The sequence below is a fragment of the Cavia porcellus genome, unplaced genomic scaffold (genome assembly GCF_034190915.1).
Source record: "Cavia porcellus strain 051 isolate PalLab524CR breed Dunkin Hartley unplaced genomic scaffold, mCavPor4.1 scaffold_2, whole genome shotgun sequence".
NCBI classification, from domain to species: domain Eukaryota; kingdom Metazoa; phylum Chordata; class Mammalia; order Rodentia; family Caviidae; genus Cavia; species Cavia porcellus.
Genome location: NW_026947485.1, coordinates 117,244,207 through 117,260,311, shown reverse-complemented (window position 1 = coordinate 117,260,311; position 16,105 = coordinate 117,244,207). Strand labels below are relative to the sequence as shown.

General features: G+C 40.6%; 1 pseudogene; it reads right to left on the bottom strand.

The window, feature by feature from the left end:
- Positions 1-2,239: 2,239 nt before the first annotated feature.
- Positions 2,240-3,222, bottom strand: LOC100715197 (olfactory receptor 2T2-like; annotated as a pseudogene).
- Between the last annotated feature and the right edge of the window lie 12,883 nt (positions 3,223-16,105).

Here is a 16,105-nt window from a genome sequence, read left to right as displayed (position 1 = left end):
ATGCCCCAGCCACTCACACTTGTGAAACCACGGGGATCTGTCTCAATGTATTTTTCCAACTCGCTGTTTTTCATGTACTTTTGATGTATCTATCACTCTAAGAGTTGATGTGTCCTGGTTCACTGTGCAAAGAGCACATTGGAAGCAGAAGAACAAAAGCCCTCCTAGGTGTTAATGTATGACATTCAGGGTCCAGCAAGACCCCATAGGGAAGGGGAGGAAGGAGACACAGGAGCCCCTGGTGGAGGAGGAAGGTGCTGTGTGAGAAGCAAAGATTCAACAGAGGGAAGGACTGAAGGGGCGCTGGCTCAGGCAGGAGTGGAAGGGGAAAGTGTCAGTGCAGGGGGACAGGGAATTAAAAGGGAGCAGAGTTTCTGAACAGTGCTGACGGGATCTCCTAACTGACATAGGTCTGTTTCTGCACCACAAGGGCAACTCATCCCTCTGGGCCATTCTGTAATCTCTCTCTCTCTCTTTTATTAAAAAAATTTTATTTTAAAGAAAACGAAACAATATAATAGGGAATCAACAATGGCTACCACCTTCAGAAGGAGATCCCCCATTTTGCTACACTGCATATTGTTATCCTCTGAATAGATGATGAGACTATGGGCTTTAGACCTCCAAGCCAGTGAAACAGTAAACACTACAAGCTCTAAGTTGTATTTTACCTCATTAGCTATCATCACAGCCTGATCTTCTCTGGATCAGCTGGCTGTTTAGGGTGGGGGGCAGGAACGTTGGCCTTCCTTGTCTCCCTCCCCATGTGCCAGAAGGGGTTGTGGTCTAGCTGTTCCCCAGTCAGTGTGTGCATGGCACCCTCTCATATAAGGTTTTAAATTCTTGTTAACTGCTTGTTCTTCCCGCTTGAAGTCCATAAATGCCGCTGACTCACAGGAGAGGGATGAGGCCTGGCTCTCCCCCAGTGAGCCCACATGTGGTGCTGACTATGAAATCTCTCTCTTTTTTTATTTTTTTTTTTTATTTCAAGGCAAAAATAAAATTTTCAGAAATTTCCTGAGGCAAAACCAGGCAACATTCTCCTCTACCCTTATTAGCACTGGGGGAAGAAAAACTTTCCCTCTGTATTTCTAAATCACTGCCAAAATAGCCTCAGAATGATTGACGTTTGCTTGGATGACTTCTGAGAAGCTTGCCCACATTCTCTAACCTTCTATTGATAGATAAATAGACACAAGGCATATCAGGACAGTTTTTGCTACCTCTTTTTCTTTTAGTACTTTATATATATGAGGAATTGAAAGGCAAGTAAGTAGATGATTGAAGACTCACTGACGTCTTTGCTTAGCTAAAATTCAATCCCCTTAGTCCATCTATGAAAAAATTACATTTACCTGAAAGTCCTTAAAATAGAGAGTATTTGCCTTCCAGTATATCACTGGAGAGACGGAATTATACTGAGCCTCTTGATTTTTCCAAGTGAGCTACCTTAGCTAATGAAATGTCCTGACCTTTCTGTGTATCTATTATCACTTCACCAAAGAAGAAACAAAAATTTTGCAATTTTGTAACAATGTTATAATCTTAGTGGTAAATTCTCACTCAATAAACTAATAAGTAGTTATTAATCTTAAGACATTGATGGGTAGGACCATCAGTGACATTAGACATTGATGAATAAAGGCATGGTAAGAATTCACAATGTGTTTTCCCAGGTTAAAAAAAAAACGGTGTTTATAGAATGAGACTCAGAATGTAGAACCCAAACTGCAATCCCATCATCTTCACAAAAGCATTCAACATCAAATTTCTACATCATGAGCACTGGACAATATTTTGTTTATTGAATATTTGAAATTAAATCATTAAGTGAATGGATGTGCAATGGATTGGTTTTCAGTTGAAGAGTCAGTCAGGAGGGCTTGAAGGTGTAACTCAGTGGTACCGCATTGACTTAGCACATGAGATAGGTCCTTTGTTTAATTCCTAGAACTGCCCCACAAAGGTGCTCAGCAGTAGACACAATGGCCATATGACCGCATGTTCCACATAAACACATCTGTACTCCATCTGACAGGGATGATTCGCATCCTGAGCTGAAAGCACTATGTGGAAAAGGTTAGTGAATCCAGGAAGGTGAGTAGGGAAAGTCTGAGATGGGGTCCACCTGCAGCTGCAGCCTTTGAATTATGCAGGCTGGTAACTCATTGTCAAGCTGACACTGAACATTTTCATCACCAAGAACACAGATTCTAAGAGGGCTGTGTCATCGACCACATCACCCGACCTGGCTGCTGTCACCCCCTCTGCTCGTCCTGGGTGCGTCCCCAACCCTGACTCTCCTGGGGGAGGCACATCTTCCCAGCATCCTCCTCAGAGCTGTGGCCACGTCCCTGTTCCTCAGGCTGTAGATGACTGGGTTGAGCATGGGCATGAGGATGGTGTAGAAGGCAGACACCACCTTGTCTTTCTCTGGAGAGTGGTAGGAGTGTGGCCACCCTGTAGAAAATGCTCACCACCAGGATGTTCAAGGAACAGGTAGTCCAGGCTTTGCGCCAGCCTTCAGCAGAAGTCATGCGGTGCACAGTGATCAGGATGCGTGCATAGGAAAGCATGATGATGGAGATGGGGACCAGTAACATCAGTACACAGCACACATACTCTAGGGTCTCATACAGAGTCATGTCTATGCAGGACAGCCTCAGCACAGCGGGGATTTTGCAGAAAAAGTAGTTAATCTCCGAGGATACACAGTAGGGGAAACTCATAGTGATAGGTGTCAGCATGAAAACATCCAGGGAGCCCTCCAGCCAGGAGCCCAGCACCATGCACATGCAGACCCTGTGGTTCATGAGCACAGGGTAGTGTAGCAGGCTGAACACAGCCACATAATGGTCATAGACATGAGGCCCAGCAGGAAGAACTCCCCTCCAATTAGGGTCTAGGGTAGAGGAAGATCTGGAGTGCATAGCCCGTGAAGGACATGGTCCTCCCCTCAGACAGCAGGTCCTGGAGCATCTTGGGGACAGTGACACAGATGTGGACAGTGTCCATGAAGGAGAGCTGGCTGAGCAGGAAGTACATGGATGTGTGCAGGTGGGGATCCAAACAGATGAGCAGAACCATAGTCACATTTGCAATGACAGCCACCAGAAAGATGGAGAGGACTACCATGAAGATCAGCCCTGGCAGGGTCAGATGGACAATGAGGTCCAGGAAGATGAAGTTGTTGGAGTTCTGGGGAACCATATTTATCTCCATGTCACATAGTCATGCCCTGGGCTGAGAGACACAGAGTGGATGGGCTAGTAATTGTCCCATATTTAACAAGCATCTTCCACGCATGGCATGTGAGAACAGGGTGGCTGATGAGGAGAGTTTCCCATTCAGAATCCCTTAGAGTTCCACCTGCAGTATTAATGATTCATGGGACACTGTGCAGACACTTTTCTCTCTCCACGAATCATCATGTCAGTCCTTCACTGGGAAGGTGTGAGATGTCAGTGCAGCGATCTTTTGGAACCTGAAGTATCTTCATTCTGAGTCATCTTCTATGTACATCTTATAATCTTACCATGTTAGGTGGGAAGTTTCTTGGGATTGTTCCTGTGTCTCATTCTCTAAATCTAGAGTGCATAGCCAAGGAAGTAAATGGTCTTCCCCTCAGACAGCAGGTCCTGGATATCTTGGGGATGGTGACACTGATGGAGACAGTGTCCATGCTGGAGAGCTTGGTTCATCAGAACCAACAGACCCAAGTTCCTTGAATTGAAATTCCTGCTTGTCAGGAAGATGATTCCACTGCAAAGGTCACACACAGAAATTACCTGTGACTTAGGAAACAGATACGATGTGAATATGGACCCAAATTTTCTAGTAAATGGTATGATTTTGGTGACATTATTGCAAGAGTCCTTGGAAGTTCAAGGAATCAGAGCTGAGCGTGGGAATGTTGCTAACTGCACTGCAGGGCAGGCTCCAAGAGTCCTGTGCTCAGCTGTATTGAAAATTACAGTGTTTGTTCTGGGATGCAGTTTTTAAACGTGTGGGTCTCTTTGTTTTCAGAGAACAACACAGGGTCATAAATCACAAAGAAGAATCCCTGTGTACTCTGCTTAGACTCAGGACTTGGGTTTTGTATTGTAGTTGTGTTTTCTTCCGACACCATGAAGTCTGTGAACTGCTAGGGCTCAGTGCTGCAGTCCAGCATCCAGAAACACCCTGGGCTTCTCTCACACCATCCTTCAACAGATCAGTTTACTTCCCTGACATGGAGTGTTTGGATGCTCATGAGATGTGGTGTTATTAGGAATCCATTGCTAGCACGGGTTTCTTTCCTGTTTGTTCATTTTACTCATCTCATGGATCCCTTATGTTGGTAAGTAAAAGGAACTACAGATGGCAAAGATAGTCTTTAAGTTACAGGAAATAAGGTAGAATAATATTAAATGTTCCATGAATTAAATAATCCCTGTGCTTTTTTCTAGAGTAAAGCAAGTGCACACCTCTGTGACATACTCAAGAATACAGAGAATGAATCATCAGTTTCCATTATTAGATCATGGTGCAACTTACTCCACTCCAGGGACAGAGTGTTGGGAAAGGTTTGCTTTGGAAAATGGACCACCCTGTGCTACCATAAACACACCTATTTGTTCCACAGTCATCAGACACAGTCCTTGAAGCATCAGGGAGAAATAAATACACCAGACATTAAAAAACATAACAGAAGCAATAAAGAACACTCTTTCTTCTTAGTGTTCATCCAAGATGGAGATTCATTATGAGTAATATTCCAGATGAAGGAGTATGGTTACAAGGGGAGAAAATACAAAGTCTTTGTGCTGAAACTTAAATCAGTAGTAGTTTATAAGATAAAGAGCAGACATAAACCCCTGGGCATCAAATACTGATTCTTGACTAAGTTGATAAAGGTCAGCTAATTTTGCTTTCCTTAATAAATGAAACAGTTTATCTAAAGTCACAGATTTGGACAACAGACAAGGGATTTAATTTAAAGTCATTATGACATTAGAGCTGTTCACGAAACTCAGGTGCATGTGCACACTATTTCATGCCTATGTCTTGTACTTTGAGTAACTACTATGAAGATGACAATAGGCAGTGTATTAATTATTGTTACTCTCCAGTTTAGAAACTCTGTTTCATTTTTATTTTTATTTTTTTCTTTTTAAAGAAAATAAACTACTCATGCCAACAGAGAACTTACTTTTGCCAAAATCTTCATTTTGTTTCTTTAGGTTTCAGGTTTTTTTTTCAGTAGAATCATGCAATTGTACCAATAGTTGAAAGTACCATGTGGTACTTTAACAAAAGTGTTATTTTTTTTCTAAGTGACAAAAAGTGTGCCACAGGCAGCATATGTTTGTAAATAAGTAACCTAAAGATGCGGAAGACACTGACAGATATGAGAGGGGAAACAGGAAGTTATACTGTTCCCAAACCAGAAAGCACCACTCAACTGGCTGTGTGCCAGTCACTTGAGATTTGTGTAAATCAAGACACAACAAATCAGGTGCTATCAGCCGTATCTATCAAATGCCCTACCTGCTGACCTTACTCTGTGCTACAGATTGAGGTTCCCCCAATCACTAGACTTTCCAAGAGTGTGATGACTGCTCTTGAAAAATAGCATTCCTTATAATACAAACCATGTTGGGATCCACTCAGGGAAAACAGTGATTCTAGAGGTAGAAATTCATGTGCATTAAAATTTTGAGACTGAAAACAGGAAAGGGCCACTGGAGTGTTAAAACGAATAAAGGAAAGATTACTGGATTGCAAATTGTGCAGTTAATGTTGGGGAGGGATTGCACTGGCTGATGTGTGGAGAGTGGAAAGAGAGGAGGCCCCAGTCCAACTCAACTAAGACCACCATGCAGAGCTCAGGGAATATGGAGCAGAAGAAGCTGGAAAGTGAGGGCCTGAGTATAGGGCTCAAAGTATCTAGCACTGTGATGTAAATATGAATTATTCCAGCAGGGAATCACTCAAGAAAATCATCATTTAAGGAAGATCTAGCTAGCAGTTGTATAGTTTTGGAGTCAACATCCTTACTTTTAATTATTACTAATAGATTTCTATGTTCCCAACAGACTGTGGCCAATGAACCCTTCTTTTATATGTGCCCAGTATCCCTGTGCTTCTTTGTCTATGTTTATAAATTAAGAACCTGACACTGAATGACCAGATTTCATCGCCTCCTTTCGACAGCAGCTTAGTACCCAATGATGTGAGTTTTCCCCTTCCCTTCACCTCATCTGTGATTGTCATGATCATTTTCTCATAGACGTTCCCTGAAATGTTCAATCCACTGAATAGAAACTGATATTTTATGTCAGTTATAGGGGTGTAATAGGAATATCTCTTACAGAGAACAAACCCTCTACTTTTCCTGGTTAGCCTCACAATCAACTGAGAAAAGTGCATAGTAGAAAATAAAGAGCATAGAAAAACCTCTCCTTACTTGAAACATATATAACGTAATGACAATTATTGAACACTTACAAAACTGGGAATTGCTTCAGAAGGAGGATTGTGTGTTTTATAGCCAGGTGCAAACATATCTAAAAACATCTTGTCAAGAATACTAAAAATGAGTGAGATAAAACGTGTCTTGGGGCTCCTGAGCACTGGAGAAGCTGTCAGCTACCAGAAGAGGCTGCCGCTCTATGTTTGGAGGTGTGCTTCAGACAGTGGTGTGGGTGTGGGTGTGGATGGCCACAGTGAGGAGGCAAAAGCATCCCACAAAGAAGGGGCCCTTCTGTTATGGCACAAAGAAGGCAACAAAGACAAGAGAGGCAGTAAACTTACTCAAGACCAGCAGTGATGGAGCAATGTGAGAAGCAGAGACCAACTGCTCCACCATAATGTGTGCAATGTTACACCCTCAATTCTAAGTTTCCAACAGGAGACTGTAGCACATCTTGTTTTAATTGCTAAGCCTGTTGCTTCCATACAGCTGTCAGGCTGACTTCCAGTGCATTTCTTTATGTAATATCGCCTAGTTATGAAAAAAGTATCACAAGCAGATGTGTTTGCTTTATGAAGAAACAAAAAGAGGAGGGTGATAAGAAAATAATAAAAAGAGAAAAGACAGCACTCCAACTTTAGTTTCTTCCCAAGTGTGTAGGAAACTTTCACCCGTGCTGGACTATATATTCCTTGCCTTAACAGTGTTTAAGGGCAGCAACCAATGCTTAAGCAAGCTTTAGCACTCACATACAGCTTTTCTCTTCTGTAACTTCACTATTGCCAAACTACCCTCATTCCTGTGTTTCCAGCGAATGCACCACATTTTCAGTGATCTCCTTGCAAAAGAGTAAATGTATAAGTTCATCACTCTCAGTGAAGAAAAGATAACCAACACAGATGTTATCAGTTAAAGTGGCCCCAGAGTGGCCTTCCCAAAGTTACAGAGAAATTTCCAAAGAAAACATTCCCAAATCTGGATAATCTTCCCTCTGCTTCCATGAAAATTGAAGATCCTACCTCAGAGCAGCTGAATCCACACCTCAGTCAGGTGAGGGTGGGACGATATTTTAAGTACCTGGGAAAGCAGATGAGCCTAAATCCAAACAAAGTGACTAATGATGGATGTCACAATCCCCAGGAGTGATCTCAGGGGTGTCAGTTAATCAAGGTTCACCTGGTTCACCTCTGCAGTAGAGGAAACCAAGTCCCCCTGGTCAAGCAGAAGCTGCTTTTTTCTCCAAGTGAAAGGCTGGAGTAGTTTCTTGGTATTTCATCACTGAACTTCTTCTCTCATTTTGGCTCCTTGGCAGTAATAACCAAGAGTGACATGGCAGCTGGAGGGTTCTCTCCCCAGTCACTGGCTTATTTTGGTCACAGAAAATTATATTTAAAATGTGCCTTTTAAAACTTATGAACATTCAGTGGTTTTCAGAATTATTCACCTATCAAATGCACTGAGAAAGTAAGGAGACAGAAGGGAAAATGGAGTAAGAGAAGGAAGGAAGGAGAGGAAGCAAGAGAAAGAGAAAGGAAAAGAGGAAGCATGTAACAGTGATGGAGAAAAGTACGAGGCATACATGCTCTAAGATTCTTCATGACTGTGTTTGGACAGGAAACCTGAAATTTCTCATGCCTTATTTCCCTATTTTTTTATTTTTATTTTTTAATTTTATTTAAGAGGTTATCAACAATGGTTATCAACGTTGTCTCTTGTTTCCTTAAAAAGAATAGTCTATCTCATTAGATATTATAAAGTTGGACAAAACAGTAGAGAACAAGACCAATAAAACTTAGGCATTGTAAACATTACAGGACTTCCAAAGGAGATAATAGTCAAACCAGAATGGGCATCTTAGTGAATCTTATTGCCTTCAAAGTAGTTGCCTATACCCTCAAACTTGATACTATCATACAGAATGGAACAGAGTCTAATCAGTCAAAACAAGATCATGGGAGTATTACAGGGCTTCAAACCAAGTTAATAGGAAATCAAAAAGAGTTACTATTATATATCCTAATTTTTTAAATTTTTCCCTTAATTAAAACAAACATAAGAAATAACTAAATAATTTTTTAAAGAATAAGGGAGAGATTGAGATAAAAGAGGACATAACAATATAACAATACAGGTCAAAGCATGACTGTTTCAGCAACCTAGTGCTTCACCACCAAATAACCCGACTTAATAGTAGTTACCATAGTGTTTGTCTTTTTCCTTGAAATATTTGGATAAAACTTCATACACTATAGCTTCAAATATTTCCATATCAAGAAGCCCAGAATAAAGCCTTTCTAATTAATAAGTGAAAACTTTATAAGGCTTCAAGGCCACATAATGGAGAATCATGATTACCACATATTTTTATATATTTGAATCATTACTTACATTAGGGAAACTATTTGGTATTCACACATGCGAGATTGATTTATTTCACGTATGAGTAAGGTCTCAAGCTGCGCCCATTTATTGATAAATATCTCAATGTGATCCTTCTTTATAGCTGAATAATACTCCATTGTATAGAAATACCACAACTTTTTTATCCATTCCTCAGTTGATGGGCACATGGATTTTTTCCAAGATCTGGCGATTACAAATTGTGCTGCTATAAACATAGGTGCACATATATCACTGTGGTATGATGCTTTCAGTTCTTCTGGGAATATGCCTAGAAGTGGAATAGCTGGAATAAATGGGATTTCCAATCCCAACTTTTTGAGAAATCTCCAGACAGACCTCCACAAAGGCTGTGCCAGTCTACACTCCCACCAACAGTGCAGGAGAGTTCCTTTTTCCCCACAGCCTCTCCAGCATTTGTTGTTGTTGGTTTTCTTGATCGTGGCCATTCTTTCAGGAGTGAGATGGTATCTCAGTGTGGTTTTAATTTGCATTTCTCTAATGACCAATGATGATGAGCATTTTTTCATGTATTTATTTGCCATTTGCATTTCTTCATCTGAGAAGTGCGTATTCATCTCAGATGCCCATTTTTGGATTGGATCTTTGAATTTTGGAGGTCTGAGTTTTTTTTAATTCTTTAAATGTTTTAGACAAGAGTCCCTTGCCTGAGAGAGAGTTCACTAAAATCTTTTCCCAGTTTGTGTGTTTTCTTTTCACTATGCTGGAGATTTCTTTTGACATGCAGAAACTTTTTAATAAGAAGTGGTCCCAGTTATTGATTCTGGGAAGTATTTCCTGTGCGGTTTGAGTCCTGTTCATGAATTCTCTACCTATGTCTCCAAGGTTTCTACCCAATTTGTCTTCCAATAGATTTAGTGTTTCTGTTTTAATATTCAGATCTTTGACCCATTTAGATTTTAATTTAGTACATGGTGATAGACATGGGTCTAGCTTTAGTTTTCAGAAAATGGAAAGCCAGTTTTTCCAGCACCATTTATTAAAGAGACTGTCATTCTTCCAGTGAACCTGCTTGGCTCCTTTATCAAAGAAAAGGTGGTTGAGTGTGTTTGTAGTTGTGGTTGTGTCTTCTAATCTATTCCATTGATCTTCGGCTCTGTTTTGATTCCAATACCATGTTGATTTTACTACTGTTGCTTTGTAGTATAACTTCAAGTCAGGGATTGTGATGCCTCCTGCTTTGTCTTTGCTGCTTAGAATTGCCTTTGCAATTCTAGGTCTCTTCGGGTTCCAGATGAAATTTAGGAGTGATTTCTCTAGATCTATAAGGTATGTTGACAGTATTTCTATTGGGATTGCATTGAATCTGTACAACAGTTTTGGAAGAATGGCCATTTTCACAATGTTTGTTCTTCCTGTCCATGAGCAAGGGATGTTTTTCCATTTTATGAGATCATCTTAAATTTCTTTTTTCAGTGTATTATAATTTTCCTTATAGAGGTCTTTCACTTCTTTCGTAAGAGTAATTCCTAAATATTTCATTTTTTTTGCTTGCTAATGTGAAGAGTGTGGTTTCTCTTATTTCCCTCTCTGTGATTTTGTTGTTAATGTATAGGAATCCTATTGATTTCTCAGTATTGATTTTGTATCCAGCTACATTACTGAATTTATTTATTGTATCTAAGAGTCTTTCAATGGTGTTTAGGGGGTCTTCTATGTAGAGTATCATGTCATCTGCAAACAATGATAATTTAACTTCTTCTTTTCCTATCTTTACCCCTTTTATTTCTCTTTCTTGCCTAATTGCTCTGGCTAGTACTTCCAGTACTATATTAAATAGGTGTGGTGATAAAGGACATTCTTGTCTTGTGCCTGATTTTAAAGTAAAGGCTTTCAATTTTTTGGCCATTTAGTATGATGCTGGCTGTTGGTTTGTCATAAATGGCCTTTATTATATTGAGGTAAAGACCATCTATTCTAATTTTCTGTAAAGTTCTTATCATGAATGAATGTTGGACCTTATTGAAGGCTTTTTCTGCAACTATAGAAATGATCATGTGATTCTTTTACCTTTATTGTTATGGTGGATTACATTTATTGATTTACATATGTTGAACCATCCTTGCATTCCTGGGATGAATCCCAGTTGGTCATGATGTATAATCTTCTGGATGATTTGCTGCATCCTATTTGCCAATATTTTATTGAGGATTTTTGCACCTGTGTTCATTAGGGAGATCGGTCTATACTTCTCTTTTTTAGTTGGGTCTTTCTCAGGTTTTGGTACTAGAATAATATTTGCTTCCAGGAATGACTTAGGAAGGATTGCTTCCCTTTCAATTTCATTGAATAGTTTGAGGAGTGTCGGCATTAGGTCTTCTTTGTATTTCGTGTAGAATTCTGCAGTGAATCCATCTGGGCCTGGGCTCTTCTTTGTAGGTAAGGACTTAAATTACATTTTCAATTTAATTAACAGAGATTGGGTTATTCAACAGTTTTACATCCTCTTGATCTAGCTTTGGTACTTCATATGTTTCTAAGAATCTGTCTATTCCTTCTGTGTTATCAAACCTTTGAGAGTAGAGGTTTTTGAAATAGGTGTTGATGATCTTCTGTATTTGTATTGGGTCTGTAGAGATTTCACCTTTTTCATTTCTTATTGCATGAATTTGAGCTTTTTCTTCCCTTTTTAAAATAAGGTTGGTAGGGGCTTATCGATTTTATTTATTCTTTCAAAGAACCAACTCTTTGATTCGTTGATTCTTTGGATTGTATTCTTAGTCTCTATTGCATTGATTTCTGCTCTGAGTTTTATAATTTCCTCTCTTCTTTTGGCTTTGGGCTTGACTTGCTCTTCTTTTTCTAGCTGTTTGAGGTGTAGCATCAAGTTATTTATTTGTATTCGTTCTGTTTTCCTGATGTGGGAACTCAGTGCAATAAATTTTCCTTTCAGAACAGCTTTCATTGCATCCCACAGATTCCGGTAAGTTGTACCTGCATTTTCATTTTCTTTTAGGTATTGTTTAATTTCTTCTGTGACCCACTGATTACTCAAGAGTGTGTTATTCAGTTTCCTGTGTTTGTGGGATTTTTGCAGTATCTTTTTTCATTAATTTCTAATTTCAGAGCGCTATGATCCGATAACATGCAAGGAATGATGTCAACACTTTTGCATTTGTTTAAATATGTTCTGTGAGCCAATATATGGTCTATTTTAGAGAATGATCCATGTACTGCTGAGAAGAATGTGTATTCTGATGTTGTTGGATGGAATATTCTGTACATGTCTATCAAACCTATTTGTTCACAGGTGTGATTCAGTTCTGTTATTTCTTTGCTCATTTTCTGTCTGGTTGATCTGTCCCTTGGTGTCAATGGCGTATTAAGGTCTCCTGTTACAATTGTGTTACTGATAATTTGAGTTTTCATTTCTGTTAATAATTGTTTTATATAACTGGGTGCTCCGGAGTTTGGTGTGTATATATTTATGATAGTTATCTCTTCCTCTTGGAGTTTTCCCCTTACGAGTATGTAGTGACCTTCTTTGTCCTTTATGGTCATTGTTGGTTTAAAGTTTATGTTGTCTACAAACAGAATGGCTACTCCTGCCTTTTTTTGGATTCCTGCTGCATGAAGAATTGTTTTCCATCCTTTGACTTTCAGTCTGTGAGTATCCTTCTGGGTTAGATGGGTTTCCTGTAAACAGCATATGGCTGGAGTTTGTTTCTTGATCCATTCTGCTAGTCTGTTTCTTTTGATTGGTGCATTGAGACCATTTACATTAATGGTTATTACTGTTAAATGCTGGTTAATTGTAGGAATGTTATCTCTCTGCTGTTGCATCTTTATCTTTCTGTTCTGTTTAATTATTTGCTTTGCTTAGTGGTTTTTTCCTTTGTGTATCTGAACTGTCTTTCAGTATTTTTTGCAGGGTTGGTTTGGTGTTCATGAAGTTCTTCAGCTGATCTTTGTCATGGAAGTATCGTATTTCACCATCTATTTTGAATGATAGTTTTGCAGGATATATCAGTCTAGGTTGGAAATCAATTTGCTTTAGGATCTGGAATACTTCACTCCATGCTCTTCTTGACTTTATTGTTTGTGCTGAGAAGTCTACTGTGATTCTGATAGGTTTTCCTTTATAAGTGATCTGTCTTTTCTCTCTGACAGCTTTTAACAATCTATTCTTGTGTTGAATTTCTGGGATGGTGATTATTATATGTCTGGGTGTAGTTTTATTTTGGTTATGACTATTTGGAGTTCTATATGCTTCACTGATCCTGATGTCGGTTTCTGATCTCATGTTTGGGAAATTTTCAGCTATTACTTCTCTAAATATCCTCTTGACATCCTTTATGTTGTCTCCTTCTTTTTCATTAATCCCTATCATTCTTCTGTTATTTTTCTTTGCATCATCTTGCAGTTGTTGAATTGTTGTTTCGTGATTCCTTGTTATTTTTAAAAGATCTTTCCTTTCCTGTTCACCAGCTGCATTCCTGTCTTCAAGGTCTGAAATTCTATCTTCACTTTCATTGAGGCGGTTTTTACAACTTTTAGTGTAGTTTTTTATTTCCTGTATATCTCTGTGCATCTGCATTATGTATTCTGTTTGTTTCTTATAATGCTCGTCTAGGGATTCTATCTTTTTGTTTAGTTCCTCCAATTTTTTATCTGTGTTTTCTTTAGATATATTCAGAATCTCTTTCATTTCTTTTATCATTTCTTCTTTTACCTGGGAGATTATTTTGAGTTTGAATTTCTTTAAAGCTTCCTTGAGTCGGATGGGATATATTTTCTTCTGTATACATTGCTCCTAGGGTTTCTTGAGATGGGCTGGTGGTTTGAGGTTGTAATTTGGTCTTTCATTTTGTCATTTTCCTATATTTCTGTGTTTCAAGTGTTATTTGAAAGCTTCCTCAGGATCTGTTGAAAATCCCCTTCTATGTTTGCAGCTACTGAGACTCTGGCACCAAGCTACCCCAAGCCATTGGGCCCGCAGAACCAATGGCCCTCCTCTACCTGCTCAGAACTCCGCAGTTCCAGATAAGCTGGGCCTCAGGGACACTGTGCGCCCACCTGCCCCTTGGAAGCTCCACAGCTCTTTAATCGCAGCCGGGTTAGGGTACTCACCACAGGCAGCGGTGCCTCAGGAACCTGTGATCCCTTCCTGCTTGCAGAGATATCCACAGTCCTCCAGACACACGGAGAGGCCGATGCAGGCACCCCAGATCCTCCCAGCTCCTCCTCTGCACACTGATGGCTAGGTGCTGCAGCGAAACAGGCTGGGCTTCGGGGATAGTGTGGGCTCGCCTCTCTGTCAGAATCGCAGCAGTTCTCCAAGTGCAGCCAGGATGGGGAGGCGGATGTAGAGGCCTCTAACCCACTACTCCACTTCACTGCACCCGGAAGTCTGGAGGGTCCGGCACAGTCTGAGATTTGGGCAGAGTGTGCTGAGCACTCACCACAGGCCGCGGTGCCTCAGGAACGTGATCTCTCCCTGCTTGCAGAGATATCCACAGTCCTCTAGACACACGGAGGGGCCAATGCAGGCACCCCAAATCCGCCCAGCTCCTCTGCACACGGATGGCTACGCGCGGCAGCGAAACAGGCTGGGCTCCGGGGATAGTGTGGGCCCGCCCACCCGTCAGAAGCTCAGCAGTTCTCCAAGCGCAACCAGGATGGGGAGGGGGATGTAGAGGCCTCAAACCCACCTCTCCCCTTCACTGCACCTGGAAGCCTGGAAGGACCCAAACAGTCTGGGCGGAGATATCCACAGTCCTCCAGACACAAGGAGAGGCCGATGCAGGCACCCCAGATTGGCCCAGCTCCTCCTCTGCCCTTATTTCCCTATTTAAAGGAAAAAGTGCCCTTGTTTGGGAAGTAGGACATCAGTGATTCTGATGATAATGATAATGATGAAAGACTTCTCATGCACTGAAGCCATCCAGAGGCATTACTTACATGATTTCTACTCATCACAGACCTTCTACCTTATGATTCCCAATTACAGATGAAGCATCCTTAGCCAACATTCAGAACTCAGCATGTAATTATTCCCAAAAAACATTTTATGTATTGTCAGTTCTTCTGAATTGGAGCGGACACTGCCATGCAGTGGGAAGGTGACTCCACAGAGCCACTAATGGGTTGTAGACAGAAATGGACTGAAGTGCATAGGATGGGGAGAGGTCAGAAGCAGAGCTCACAGTTAAGGGGGTGAGTGAGAAATATGAGAAAGCAGGATAGAAATCAGTAAGGAAGGAGTGAAAAGGGGGGATGGGCTGACATTGAAGAGAATGTGCTACAGTTTATAAAACCATTCACTCCGTTTATAGAATTTTAGTGTCAACACTGTGTGAAAAGCTAAGCAGAATAAGATGCACCCAGAGGTGTGAGGCCTCTTGGACCCCCGGGTTGAGAAAGGAGGGAGGTAAGCTCTGAAAATTTGGTTAAATGATTTCCTTCCAAGAGTATAATTTTCCTCATAATTAGGTATTTTGCCCTTTTTATGCTTCTAAAATTAGTGGAAACCAGTGTTGAGGGTCCTCATGATACCTCAGGTAGTCATGATACACCAGAGGAACGGTTATTATTCTATCACAGGGTTTTGTCATGCCTGACCAGGACACCAACCTTTAAAGCAAGTTCTATCTGTTTTATTAAGTATCTTATACTGTTGTCAGAAAGCATTCACCACCTCTGTAGCATGTTCTCTGCAAGAAAGAGCCCTGCTTTTGGGTAATGTCATGGCGTAAGACTGCCTTGGGGTAAAAGTGGGGGACAGGCTTCACTTTCCCTTCTGGAGAGTGATGGATTAATTTTAGTAACACCTTGAGGTTCAGAGCACCTTTCTTAGCTGAAGCAGCCTTTGGACTGGTTATCCCATTTCCAACAGTACTACCCTGTGCCATAATAACTGGGTTAGAGCAACCTAATTCAATACATTGACAATCAGGGTACAAGGAGAGAAATTAACATATCCAATCTGATGCAATAAACATGTTTAATTAGAGTATACAGCTCTACACTGTGAAGCTCCTCTGCAGTGAGAATACAGTTGCCTTCACATCACCAACTCTTTTCTGCCCATTCCGGGTCACAGCTCTGGTTTCCACATCCTAAAATAGCTACAGCTTCTCTACCTCATTCTTGTCATGGCTCAGGTGGAGCAAATAAAATTCAAAGAAAGTAAAGACCTCCAGTGAGGAATCCCAGGACATAAGATCATAGCGCAGTCTCCAAGCTTAGCCCACTTAGTTCCAAGCTGGCTGTCACTGACCAAAATAGGAC